We start from the raw sequence: 15,636 nt of genomic DNA on the forward strand, positions 1-15,636 counted from the left end.
CACTGCCCCAATCACTTCTCTGTGAGTCAGTCCTCTATGTCTCTGCGAGTGATTTGGCCAGTGATCTTCGAGTGTCTTGGGCAAATCACTTGCCATATCACTACTGCCTGTTGCCTCCGGGTTTCTGCTTCAGCTTGATCTGGGCAGTGATTGGAGCAGATTATCTGGTGATCTTGGGCAAATCACTGGGCAAATCATCCTTTTGTAAATTTTCTGCACTTTTTCTCCCATTTTCCAATTTCTTCCTTTTCTGTAAAAACAAGATAAAAACCATAAATTAAACTGAAAAATGTGTAAATAAGCAATAATAATTATGGTAAAAATGTGGCTAAATTATGCTTGATCAACTACCAACAGTTAAAACATAATTTGTAAATCAAGTCTGAGAACTTGCAATAATTTTCACAAAAAAACTACCTGCAGGATATGCACAACACAGCAGTAGAAACATTGGAGAAATGCTCAATGACACGAACAAGGTGGATTACATAGAGGGTACTTAGGATTTATAATCTCTTCAATACATCAAATATCATTCTGGTAAATTCACACATATTTTTCTTAAACGGCATGGAATCTGATAGTATTAACATATTTTAACAGCAACTAAAAAGATATTGATTATCAGATTAACAGTGACCAAATAGCAAATAATCAGATAATCAGATTAATAGTCCATAAATTCTAAAAATCTTTAATAGCAACTTTTAGTCCATACATCATATTAATAGCCCATAAATTCTAAAAATCAACAGTATTACAGTAACCAAATAGCAAATAATTAGATTTTTTAAGAGTATCCAAATAATGAAATTAATAGTCCATAAATTCTAAAAATCTTTAATAGCAACTAAAAATTATTTAACAAGATGCACATAAAAGATCTTGATTATCAAAAAATTTGATTGCAAACCTGAAGAGAGTTCCAGTCAAAGGAGATGTCGCCGACGCCGATTGGGGAGAGGCAAGGGTTGTCTCCAGCAGTCGTCAGTGAAGTGGGGGAGAGAAGCGTCAATTGGAAAGAGTAGATGTCACTGACTGGGGACTGGGGAGAGAGAAGGAGATGTCGCCGATGCCGACCGGGGAGAGGGAAGAGTTGTCTCCGACTGGGAAGTAGGAGATGTCGCCACTGGAGAGAGAGAAGGAGATATCGGGAGAGAGAATATTTATCGTCGACTGGGAGAGAAAGGAGACGTCGCCGTGGGGGACAGAGGCTTGACTGGGAAGTGGGACTGTGGGAGATGTCACCGACTTGAGAGAGAGGAGATATCGCTAACTAGGGAGAGAGAAGATTTATCGTCACTTCTCTGGGGAGAGAAAGGAGACGTCGCCGGTGCCGACTGGGCTGCCGGCAGTGAAGTGGAGGAAAAGGCGTCGATTGGGAAATATGGGAAGGGAAGCGGGGGAGAGGCGTTGAGAAGGGAAGTGGGGGACAGAGGGAAGATTTCAGACTGATTTTGATTTTACAACCAAACGATTTAGAGATTTAATTTAGGACTTCAATCCGTTGGTGAAGTCCGTTAGTATCACTAACGGACTAAAAACCGTTGGTGAATCCGTTAGTATCACTTACGAACTTCAATCCGTTGGTAAAGTCCGTTAGTGATACTAATGGACTTCAATCCGTTGGTAAAGTCCGTTAGTATCACTAACAGACTGGAATCCGTTGATGAATCCGTTAGTATCACTAACGGACTGCAATCCGTTGGTGAAGTCCGTTAGTGATCTATTAAATTCTTGTAGTGCGAGCCATCAGACTGCTCCATATTTCATCAAACTCTTCCATATTTGATGCGATGTTGTTGACATTATAGCCAGCATCTGTAGGATTTAGCTCCAATAGTCCAACAATTGAGCAATTTGCATAGCGTGTAAAACAAGGAGGATCGCCAACCGACAAAAGTGCTTCTTTCTGGTTAGGACACTTTTCAATTAATTTTGAAATTGCTGTGTTGACACACTTGGGACACTGTTCTGATGGAGTGTCTCCTCTGCAAAGCACCAGACCATAAACTTTGTCTGTGCCTTGGCCTGCTGTGGCTGCGTAGAAACCACCATTTTCTGTGACGTTTGAAGCTAGATAAGAGAGGAGGAGACCTCGGTTTTCGGCATAGGTACTATTGGCTGTGAAGTTTCCTGTGTTGTAACAGATCTCAAGAGCAGCATTGGTGAGGTAGATGATTAGAAGAAAATGAAAAAGCAGGGATGAGAAATTTATATGGCTGATTGATAGATAATCCATAGCAGCTTCTCTAAGTCGTCACAGAAATAGGATGCTGAGAAGAACTGGCATTTCTAATATAGCATAAAGTGGGAAGCAATTGGCCAAATGCCCAAATTAAATTTCCCTCAAAAGCACAGATTTTCTTCTACAGTTAATAGTTCCTTTCGTCCACAGCGTAGCAACTACGGCAGCAACAACCTTTGGCAAGTAGTCAAGGTCTTTGTTCATCAGCATAACTTGTAGACTGGATGAACCTGAAAATTCATTGTATCTTTTTTTTTTTTTTTTTTTCATAAAGCAAATTAATTTTTATCTTTACATTTAGGAAATTACATGAACTTTTAGAATATAGGGAGGATTGTGGTCAAGAAAAGAAAAGTAGCTTGACTTGCTCCAAGTAGGCATAATCGCTGGGGAACTGTCAGCTCATTAAATTTATTGACATTGCTTAAGTTTTAAATTCAAATCATAGTAAAACTTTTTAATAGTATTTAAACTATGATGGATCATATAAGAATAAAAAAAAACTCATGGATAAAGTTTCGTTCGTTTCACAGAAAATATATTTTTAAAAAATATTTTTTTATATTTTCTAATATTTAAAGCAATTATCCATCCTCCGTTTTAAATAAAAAATCTTATAAGAATTCAATTATATTAATTTCTTTTCTTATAAAATTTTTGTTTGGAATAAAAAATTTTAAAACTTTTTAATTTTAAAATTTTTCATCATATATGAAAATATCCATATTGAAGAAAATTTAGTTGACAGAAAATATTTTATTGATCAAAAGAAAAAGTAAGCTATTTTATTGTTTTTGCATGTTCGATAGGTTAAAAGAGACAAACTAGATGAGAAAGCTGAACAATGAACTTTTGTTGGCTATAGTTCAGTTTCTAAAGCCTACAAGATTTTTCAACCTCACACAGGGAAGGTTGTAACAAGCAGAGATGTTCAGTTTCTTGAACATGAACAATGGGACTGGAATGAGAACTCTCCAACTGAAGAGCAGATTGCACCTCTTGTTCCTGATGAATCAATTGATGATGTACCTGTAAGAGGAACGATAACACTTTCAAATGTTTATCAAAGATGCAACGTTGCTGTTTTTGAACAAGCAAGTTATGAGGAAGCAAAAGCCGACAAAAATTGGGTGAAAGCAATGGAGGAGGAGCTGGCTATGATTGAAAAAAAATTAAACTTGGGTGCTAGTCGAAAGACCTCAAGATAGAAAAGTGATTGGGGTGAAATGGGTATTCAGGACAAAATTAAATCCTGATGGCTCATTGAACAAGCATAAAGCGAGGCTAGTGGTGAAGGGCTATGCACAAATTTGGGGAGTAGACTTCTCTGAAACTTTTGCTCCAGTCGCAAGGCTGGACACAATCAGAATTTTGTTGGCGCTAGCGGCACAACAAGGTTGGAAACTTTTCCAGCTTGATGTGAAATCGGCTTTTTTGAATGGTACATTGCAGGAAGAAATTTTTGTTGAACAGCCATGTAACGACCCGGAAATCCGACCCGTTACCGGCGCTAGGATCCAGATCGGCTTAAGGCCGCCGGGACCCGTAGCAAGCCTACAGACCTCTTGTAAACCTGTGGAATCCCATACATAACAACATATACATGATCTGTAAAAATTTTCTTTTCTCTTATCCAAGCAAAAACCTGTGCATGCACAAAATCATACATAAACCCCACACTGGAGTCCTCGTCAAATACTCCAATGGGGTATCATCATCATACATATCAGCTTGGATAATCATGGTCATTAACATCATTACTCATTAAACACTCTGTACATAATGGGGATTCACACACCTCTAGGTCAAGCACTACTAAAATCCTCAATACATCATCGAATCATTCATTACATTACATGGTCATAAATACTCATTACATCATGTTCATGTCCACTACTATCTATTACAACACACTTGACTTAACTTCCCTCTAGCCGACTTCCTGATCTATCCTGTACCTGCAACTCTGGGGATAAAGGGAGTGGGGTGAGCTACTAGAGCCCAGTGAGCAGAATAATAAAACATCAATTTAAATCATGCTTTCATGTATGCGCCATAACACAAACATTTCACAACAAGGATGAACTTGTCACCATTTAGCCCCTATCTTTCTTACTTAGACATGCCGGGGGCGTGGAGCCGTAGCAGGCACACCCGGACTTCCATAATCTGTCATAGTGCCAGGGGCGTAGAGCCGTAGCAGGCACACCTGGACTTACATAGGCTATCATGACATACAAGGGCTAATGGATCATTCAACATTCATCCACATCAACAACAAGGTATACAATGCAACATATTCGTGAATTCTAATGCAAACAACCTAATATATCTCATGGCATTCATGATGCGTGTATCATGCTAAAAACATTTCATTAATTTGCTTTAAAACTTAAAGTTTATTCCACTCACCTCTGGCTAGCTCTGAAGAGACTCTGAAGCAGCTGGCTCACTGCTGGGGGTCTCGGTTCCTCGGGTCCGAACCTACACAGGTGGACTCAAATGAGGGACCAAACATACATGAACATGACTCTAAAATACTCCCCAAAAACCCCCTAAAACACCCTGAAAACATCACATGAAAACATGCAAGAAATGGCTGAACAGGGCACTTTCGGCGGCAGGTTCGGCGGCCGAAAGTCCCTCCAGAGACGAAAGTCAGGCAGGTTCGGCGGCACCTTCGGCGGCCGAAAGTGCCAGACAGAGACGAAAGTCTCTTTTCGGGGGCACCTTCGGCAGCCGAAAGCTGCCTCCACAAGAGGGGTTCGGCGGCCGAAACTACCTTCGGCTGCCGAACCTGGTTTCTGCCAAACGGGCAGAAACTTGGTTCAAATGAACCTCCTGCCTCCCAAAACCATAAATCATGCATAAACTTGATCTACAACATGCATACTTCACATACATCACACCTAGGGGTCTCAAACTATAATATACCCCAACTACAACACTTCAAACAACACATTTCCAACATACATTGCTCATCAAAACATCAAAACCCATAAACTCAACATATACCCTAACATGCATTTCTACCCATAGATCTTGCATAAAACTTAGTTGAAACACATAAGGAGCTTAAGATCGGCTCTTACCTCTTGAAGATCGAGAGGAAGACGACCCAAACTTGGAGATCCACGAAAATGAGCTCCTGAGTTCCCAAAGCTCCAAAACTTGGTTTAAATGTTCAAAACTTGCAATGTGAGTTTAAAACTCAAGAAAAATGGAAGAGATTTGGAGGAAGACACAAGATTTGCTAAGGGAAGGTCGGAAGCTTGCTGTGGCCGAAAATGGGAGAAAACCTCGCCCATTTCGGCTAAGGGTCCCTTTTATAGTGGCTGGCCAGGCCACGTTCGGGGGCCAAAAGTGCCTCCGCATGCATGCAAGGTTCGGCGGCCGAACTTGACTTTCGGCGGCCGAACTTGGACTTCCCTCACTCATGCTTTCGGGGGCCTAACGTGCCTCCAAAACGCATGCATGTTCGGCGGCCGAACTTGACTTTCGGCGGCCGAACCTGGGTTTCCCTCCAAAGACTTTTCATGTAAAAACTCATTTAATCTCTTACTTAAAAACATGAAATACATGAAAACATTTCATAAAATCATAGTTTTACCCTTCTAGAGGTTTCCGACATCCGAGGTCCCACCGGACGGTAGGGATTCCGATACCGGAGTCTAGCCGGGTATTACAAGCCAGATGGTTTCACTGTGCCGAGACATGAGGAGAAGGTTTGCTTGTTAAAGAAAGCTCTTTACGGGCTAAAACAAGCTCCACGAGCTTAGTACAGCAGAATAGATGATTATTTGCTATATTTGGGCTTTGAAAAAAGTTTGAGTGAATCAACTTTGTATGTTAAAAAAGCTGGTTTTGAAATTGTAATCATCTCTCTCTATGTAGATGATTTACTTGTTACAGGTAACTCTGTTGTGAATATTCAAGAATTCAAGCAGGAGATGATGAAGGTCTTTGATATGACAGATCTTGGAGAGATGAATTACTTTCTCGGAATGGAAGTAAAACAAGCCCAGAATGAAGTTTTTATATGTCAACAGAAATACTTGAAGGAAATTCTGAAGCGTTTCAGAATAGATGAGTGCAAAAGTGTAATACCCGGTTAGAGTCCGGCACCGGAATTCCTGTTGTCTGGTGGAATCCGGGGTGTCGGAATTCTATATTTATGTTTTACTCTAGTGTGATTTGTGTTGATGTGTTAAGGTTAATGAAAGTGAGTTTTGAGTTGAAATGAACCAAGGCAGAGGAGCCAAGTTCGGCCGCCGAAGGTAAGTTCGGCCGCCGAAAGTGCTCAATGTTCGGCTTCCGAGGCTTTAATTCGGCCCCCGCACGTTGCATGATCTTGCATGTGATTGGGCAGCCGAAGATGAGTTGGCCAGTCAGCTGAGTCATGGATTTTGACAGATGTTGGCCTCAGATTCTTGCCATGGAATAAGCCACGTCTCTCATGACTCATCTGCAAAGGCTATTGAGCTGCTCATACAGAAGAGTGAACTTTGTTTGTTTTCAAAGGTTTTGGAAGTTTGAAACAAAAGCTAAGTGTTTGAGAGAGTTTGAGAGTTGGAGAAGAGTTGGTCCGTTTTCCCTTGGTCAGAGTGTTTAGCTTCTTGCTTCAGGAGGTAAGTGATGCTCTTGACCATGTTTCTATGTTTTCTGAAGGTTTTATGGGAGTGATGCATGTTTAGGGTTTAAATGGGAGTTTTGCTGATATATGCAAGTAGACATGAATATGTGTTATGTTTGTTTTGTTGTTTGGGGTTATTAGATAGTTTTGGACCCCTGTGACCATATACTTGTGTATATGTGAGTGTACTGCTCCAGAGGTTCAGAGCCTGCAGAGTCAGTCAGTCCAGATAGCCAGAGGTGAGTGGAACTAAACTTATGACTTTTAAACTGCTTTTAGCATATCTCATGCGTCATGTATATGCCATAGGGTGATTGCATTAGTATTCACGAATATGTTGCATTGCATCGTTATTTGGTGATGTGAGTGAATGCTGAATGATCCAATAGTCTCAGACAGGAAGTCCAGGAGCCTTTGACTACGCCCTGGCAGGTATAGCGAAGTCCAGGAGCCTTTGACTACGCCCTGGCAGGTATAGCAAAGTCCAAGAGCCTTTGACTACGCCCTGGCAATGGTAAGTACAGAGGTGTTATATACACATATACATATATGACAGGACGAGCAGACCCCAAAATGGACCGTCACCGGCGCTAGGATTCAGGTCGGCTTAAGGCCGCCAGAACCCGTAGCAAGCCTGCTATACTCTCTGTGTACCTGTAAACCTCATACATGATCATGCATTTTCTGTGAAAATAAAACTCTTTTCTGAACCAAGGCTTAACCTGTGCATGCACTATCTCTGTACTCTGTACTCTGTATCCCTGACTAGAGCTTGCTCTAGATGGGTTAACTCATACCTGTTAAGCCTGGTTTTCACATACAGGAAAACATATATACATATACAGATCATGTACAAAATATACATCACTAGGTCAAGCAACAACTATTACATCTCTTTAATATTACATGTCCACTCTAAGCTATTACAGATCTCTTTACTTTTCCTGTACTCTGCTGGACTGTCCCTGTACACTGTACACTGAACCTGCAAAACTGGGGTTAAGGGAGTGGGATGAGCTCTATAGCCCAGTGAGTAGAACAGTAAAACATCTCAGTAAAATATGATCTCATGGAATGCACCATAGCACAGACAAGCCACATCAAGAGTAAACCTGTCACCACATAGTCCCAGTAACTCTGTGCCAGGGCGTAGAATCGAGCACCTGGTCTTCCTGTCATATATGTATATGTGTATATAACACCTCTGTACTTACCATTGCCAGGGCGTAGTCAAAGGCTCCTGGACTTTGCTATACCTGCCAGGGCGTAGTCAAAGGCTCCTGGACTTCACTATACCTGCCAGGGCGTAGTCAAAGGCTCCTGGACTTCCTGTCTGAGACTATTGGATCATTCAGCATTCACTCACATCACCAAATAACGATGCAATGCAACATATTCGTGAATACTAATGCAATCACCCTATGGCATATACATGATGCATGAGATATGCTAAAAGCAGTTTAAAAGTCATAAGTTTAGTTCCACTCACCTCTGGCTATCTGGACTGACTGACTCTGCAGGCTCTGAACCTCTGGAGCAGTACACTCACATATACACAAGTATATGGTCACAGGGGTCCAAAACTATCTAATAACCCCAAACAACAAAACAAACATAACACATATTCATGTCTACTTGCATATATCAGCAAAACTCCCATTTAAACCCTAAACATGCATCACTCCCATAAAACCTTCAGAAAACATAGAAACATGGTCAAGAGCATCACTTACCTCCTGAAGCAAGAAGCTAAACACTCTGACCAAGGGAAAACGGACCAACTCTTCTCCAACTCTCAAACTCTCTCAAACACTTAGCTTTTGTTTCAAACTTCCAAAACCTTTGAAAACAAACAAAGTTCACTCTTCTGTATGAGCAGCTCAATAGCCTTTGCAGATGAGTCATGAGAGACGTGGCTTATTCCATGGCAAGAATCTGAGGCCAACATCTGTCAAAATCCATGACTCAGCTGACTGGCCAACTCATCTTCGGCTGCCCAATCACATGCAAGATCATGCAACGTGTGGGGGCCGAATTAAAGCCTCGGAAGCCGAACATTGAGCACTTTCGGCGGCCGAACTTACCTTCGGCGGCCGAACTTGGCTCCTCTGCCTTGGTTCATTTCAACTCAAAACTCACTTTCATTAACCTTAATACATCAACACAAATCACACTAGAGTAAAACATAAATATAGAATTCCGACACCCCGGATTCCACCAGACAACAGGAATTCCGGTGCCGGACTCTAGCCGGGTATTACATTCTCCCCCCCTTAAGAACATTCATCCTCGAAGGTTCCGAAAACACACAAGTAACACATGAAACGGAGGAAACTAACCTCAAAACAAATATGGATACTGTTGGAGCATAGACTCTCGCGTCTCCCAGGTGCACTCTTCTAGATTATGGTGGTTCCATAGAACTTTTACCATCGGAATGTCCTTGTTCCTTAGCTGTCTGATCTGCGTGTCCAGAATCCGCACTGGCTGCTCGATATAGGTGAGATCCGTATGAATCTCCACCTCAGGCTCACTCAGAACCTGATTCGGATCTGACACAAACTGTCGGAGCATAGAAACATGAAATACCGGGTGAATTCTCTCCATAGAAGCAGGTAAATCCAGCTTATACGACACATTTCCGATCCTCTGCAACACCTCAAAGGGTCCAATGTACCGTAGAGCCAATTTACCTTTCTTTCCAAAACGAACCACTCCTTTCATTGGAGACACTTTTAGCAATACCCAAGTACCCTCTTGAAACTCTAACTGCTTTCTGCGAACGTCTGCATAACTTTTCTGTCTGCTCTGCGCTGTTTTGATTCTCTCTCTGATCATGGGCACCATTCTACTGGTAATGTCTACTAACTCTGGCCCTGCAAGAGCCGTCTCTCCTACCTCTTCCCAACAAACAGGGGATCTGCACTTCCTCCCATACAAAGCTTCATAAGGAGCCATCCCGATGCTCGCATGATGGCTGTTATTGTAGGCAAACTCCACCAAAGGTAGATGCTGCCTCCAAGAACCGCCAAAGTCTAACACACATAGTCGAAGCATATCCTCTATGGTCTGGATGGTCCTTTCTGATTGTCCATCAGTCTGTGGGTGGAAAGCAGTACTAAAATCCAATCTCGTGCCCATTGCACTTTGCAGACTCCGCCAAAAGCGAGAAGTAAACTGAGGTCCTCTGTCTGAAACTATAGACACTGGAACTCCATGTAATCTCACTATCTCATCCAGATAGACCTGTGCCAACTTATCCACAGAATAGTTACTCCGTACTGGAAGAAAATGAGCAGATTTCGTGAGTCTATCCACAATCACCCATATCGAGTCTATCCTGTTGGACGCTACTGGTAAACCCACTACAAAATCCATGGCTATGTTCTCCCATTTCCACTCTGGAATCGGTAATGGGTTAAGCATTCCGGCTGGTTTCTGATGCTCTAATTTCACCCTCTGACAAACCTCACAGGCTGTCACGAACTGCGCCACTTCTTTCTTCATGGCTGGCCACCAATAGACCCTTTTCAGATCCTGATACATCTTGGTGGCTCCTGGGTGAACACTATACCTCGCATTATGAGCTTCCCTCATAATGTCTTCCTTCACACTGCCCCTAGCTGGTACACAAAGTCGACTCCCATAGCGAAGGATCCCTTTGCTGTCAAATCTGAACTCTACACTATTGCCTGACTGAACAGTCCTGGCAATTTGCATCAACTTAGGGTCCTCATGCTGTCTCTGAGCTATCTGCTCCAGAAACACAGGTGTCACTCGCATCTGTGCTATCAACGCACCTGTACCAGACAACTCTAGCTGTAATCCCTCATCGAAGAGCTGATAAAGCTCCATCACAACTGGTCTCCGCTCTGCTGCTATATGGGATAAACTGCCTAGTGACTTCCGGCTTAGGGCGTCTGCGACAACATTCGCCTTACCCGGATGATACTGGATTTTACAATCATAATCACTGAGCAATTCTACCCATCTCCTCTGCCTCAAATTTAGCTCTCTCTGACTTAAGATGTACTGTAAACTCTTGTGATCAGTGAAGATCTCGCATTTAACCCCGTAGAGGTAATGCCGCCACATCTTAAGTGCAAAGATAACTGCTGCCATCTCTAGGTCATGGGTAGGGTAATTCAACTCGTGCTTCTTCAACTGTCTAGAAGCATAAGCTAGTACTCTATCACTCTGCATCAATACACAACCCAATCCCACTCGAGATGCATCACAGAACACTGTGAACTCTTTATTACTGACAGGCAGAGCTAACACTGGTGCTGTTGTCAATCTCCTCTTGAGCTCCTCAAAGCTCTCTTCGCACTGGTCTGACCAGACAAACTTCTGGTTCTTCTGAGTCAGTTTGGTCATAGGAGCTGCTATCTTTGAGAAGTTCTGAACGAACCTCCTGTAGTAACCTGCCAGTCCCAGAAAGCTTTTAATCTCAGTCACTGTCGTGGGTCTGGGCCAGTTAGCTACAGCCTCTATCTTCTTGGGGTCTACCTCAATACCCTCTGCTGATACCACATGTCCCAAGAAGGCAATGCTCCTTAACCAAAACTCACACTTCGAGAACTTGGCATATAAACCATGCTCTCTCAGTGTCTGCAGTACTATCCTCAGATGCTGGGCATGCTCCTCTGCATCTCTGGAATACACTAAGATATCATCGATAAAAACAATGACAAAGTGATCCAGAAACTCACTGAATACCCTGTTCATGAGATCCATAAATGCTGCAGGGGCGTTAGTCAACCCGAACGGCATCACTAAGAACTCATAATGCCCATATCTGGTCCGGAAAGCTGTCGTAGGCACATCTGCCTCTCTGACTCTCAACTGATGATACCCAGATCTCAGATCTATTTTCGAGAAACAACCTGCTCCAGCTAGCTGGTCAAATAGATCATCAATCCGAGGTAAGGGATACCTATTCTTGATAGTGACTTTGTTCAACTGTCTGTAGTCGATACAAAGTCTGAGGGATCCATCCTTCTTTCTGACAAAGAGCACTGGAGCACCCCAAGGTGAGGTACTAGGGCGGATGAAACCCTTATCTACCAAGTCCTGCAACTGTTCTTTCAACTCTATTAACTCAGCTGGCGCCATCCTGTAGGGAGGAATAGAGATAGGTCTGGTACCTGGCAGTAATTCAATTTCAAACCCTATCTCCCTATCAGGTGGTAGTCCTGGCAAATCGTCTGGAAACACATCGAGAAACTCTCGGACTACTGGTACTGTGGCTGGTTCCCTCACCTGACTGTCTAGCTCTCTCACATGAGCTAGAAACCCCTGACAACCCCTCCTAAGCAAACGACGAGCCTGAAGGGCTGAAATCATACCTCTGGGTGTACCTCTCCTGTCTCCTCTGAAGACACACTCTGACCCATCCTGGTCTCTGAGACTCACTAGCTTCTCTCGACAGTCCAACGTAGCACTATATGTAGATAACCAATCCATCCCTAGAATGACATCAAAATCCGTCAAATCTAGAACCACAAGGTCAGCTGGAAGGTATCTACCCTCTATAAACACTGGACTAAAACGACAGACTGACACTGCCACTGATGGGTCACATCTAGGTCCACTGACCCAGAGAGGATACTCTAACTCAGAACTGATCAAACCCAATCGCTCTATGGCTCTCGAAGCAATAAAGGAATGAGAAGCACCGGGGTCCATCAAAGCATACACATCTGAACACCCAATGATGAGATTACCTGACACCACTGTGTTCGACGTGTTAGCCTCCTCCTGTGTCACTGTGAAAATCCGTGCTGGGGCTACCGGATTTCCACCTCGGGAACCTGCTGCTGAAGTAGAGGCTACCCCTCTCCCTCTACCTCTGCCACTAGTCTGAGGCATGACTGGAGCTGCTGGCCGTACAACTGGCTGTACCACACTGCCTGAACTCATCTGCTGGGATGGTGCAAAAGTCATCTGCGGACAATCCCGAGCAATATGCCCTTCCTGTCCACATCGAAAACAAGCTGTAGATCCCAACCGACAAACTCCTCCATGTGGTTTTCCGCATCTTCTGCAGACTGGAGCTGTGCCAGAGCTTGAGCCACTACCTATTCCCAGACCTGACTTGACTTTACTCCAGAACTTACTCTTTGTTCCTTTTGCTCTATCCCATCTTTTACTGCTTGGTGTGGGGGCTTTAGAACCCGAAGCCTGTGCCTTTGACTGTTTCTGAATATTGGCACTAGCTTCCATTTTCCTGGCTGCGTCTACTATGGTATGAAAACTCTCCTTTTCTGCAGGAAGAATCAAGGAAGCATACCTGGGATGCAGTCTCATAGTATATCTCCTTGCTTTCTTCTGATCAGTATCATAGGCTTGACCCACGTACTGAAGCAGATCCAGGAACTTATCTGTGAATTCATCAACACTCATCTCATCTGTCTGTCGCAACTGTTCAAATTCAATTACTTTCATCTCCCTCGAACTGTCAGGAAAAGCCCACCCTGCAAACTCATTGGCGAACTCTCCCCATGACATGCTGTCCATTCTAGGCTCCACATAATTCTTAAACCATTCTCTGGCTTTCTTGCATTTTAATGTGAAACCTGCCATCTCAATGGCTCTCCTATCATCTGCTCCCAATTCACTGGTTATCATCCTAACTGCTCTGAGGTAATCAAATGGATCATCTCCCGTGTTATATTTAGGAGCATCCAATTTCAAGTACTCCGTCATTTGGACTTTACCTCCAGATGAGCTAGGTTCATGTCTGTCAACAACAGGGGCTACTGGTTCTGGTGGTAGTATTGGTTCATTTGGCTCTAGGTGTGCTGCACTTGGATGGGTAGGGGAAGAGGGATACATAGGATATGGTGGATAGTAAGGATAAGGCATATAAGGCATATAAGGAGGATATGGCACAAAACTCGAGTACTCCGACATACCTCCCATCGGATACTCTGGATAGCCAAAACCTGAGGTCTGAGCACCTCCCTGCGACTCGCCCATACCTTCCTCAAAACTGCCTATACCTATACTGTCATCTCTAGACTGATCAATCTCCATAGCTTCCCTCCTTTCCTCTGATCTTCCTCCCCTAGCTGTTCCTCTTCTGCTCTCGTCGACAGACCTTCTAGGGTCTATTGACGTACCTTCCCTGCTAGATCTCTGAGACCTTGCCCTTGGCAATGCAGGAGGACGAGCAGCTGGTCTCTCATTCTCTGGTGGGACTCCAGTCAATCGAGCTGATCGACGAGTTCCTCGCATCTTTACTCTGGAAACATAACATATAACATACCACTTTAGCACATAAACATCACATAGCAATCATACACATACATCACTCATTGCATATCATAACAGATAGGACTCAAGACCCTATCCTAGTGGACATGATTTCCTATTGTGCTTGACCACTTCTACCCTGTCTGAGCCCAATACTGTCTCTATAGGTCCGATCATGTGAACCTAGGGCTCTGATACCAATCTGTAACGACCCCAAAATGGACCGTCACCGGCGCTAGGATTCAGGTCGGCTTAAGGCCGCCAGAACCCGTAGCAAGCCTGCTATACTCTCTGTGTACCTGTAAACCTCATACATGATCATGCATTTTCTGTGAAAATAAAACTCTTTTCTGAACCAAGGCTTAACCTGTGCATGCACTATCTCTGTACTCTGTACTCTGTATCCCTGACTAGAGCTTGCTCTAGATGGGTTAACTCATACCTGTTAAGCCTGGTTTTCACATACAGGAAAACATATATACATATACAGATCATGTACAAAATATACATCACTAGGTCAAGCAACAACTATTACATCTTTTTAATATTACATGTCCACTCTAAGCTATTACAGATCTCTTTACTTTTCCTGTACTCTGCTGGACTGTCCCTGTACACTGTACACTGAACCTGCAAAACTGGGGTTAAGGGAGTGGGATGAGCTCTATAGCCCAGTGAGTAGAACAGTAAAACATCTCAGTAAAATATGATCTCATGGAATGCACCATAGCACAGACAAGCCACATCAAGAGTAAACCTGTCACCACATAGTCCCAGTAACTCTGTGCCAGGGCGTAGAATCGAGCACCTGGTCTTCCTGTCATATATGTATATGTGTATATAACACCTCTGTACTTACCATTGTCAGGGCGTAGTCAAAGGCTCCTGGACTTTGCTATACCTGCCAGGGCGTAGTCAAAGGCTCTTGGACTTCGCTATACCTGCCAGGGCGTAGTCAAAGGCTCCTGGACTTCCTGTCTCACCTTTTTATGTAACAGCCCGGCCCGTACGCACGACACTGTTACCACTCACGGCCCAGGGCTATCCCTCGCCTGGCCTCTCGCCACCTCGGGCTTTCCACTGGCGTCGTGAGCAGCTCTTAACATCCCTTCACCCTCACGAGTTCCAGGCAGGATTTGTCCCTCGGGGGAGCCATTACGGCCCGCCCTAGCCCGAGTGGATTTGGCCCAATTCCTTCCTCTGGGAATTAGGTCGCCTCCCCCACTGCTCGAACCCTTGACCTCCCACTTTAAGGGAATAGTCTGGTGAGAGTGAGTACCAGTTGTACCAGTTTTGAATTTACATATTTACCCTGTAACATTTCTTTAAAGGAAAATTGAAAAATGTAAAAGAGAAAAGTATTATGTTCAGAGTTTTGTTAAAACAAGTTAAAGAGAAAATCAAATTTTCTTTCTCCACAGTTTAAACTTTGAACCTTCCTGTTTTCTTTCCTGCATGTTATTCATGCACTGTCTCACAGTTTCAGATTTTAATACTA

The sequence above is a fragment of the Manihot esculenta genome, chromosome 16 (assembly GCF_001659605.2).
Source record: "Manihot esculenta cultivar AM560-2 chromosome 16, M.esculenta_v8, whole genome shotgun sequence".
Taxonomy (NCBI): Eukaryota; Viridiplantae; Streptophyta; class Magnoliopsida; order Malpighiales; family Euphorbiaceae; genus Manihot; species Manihot esculenta.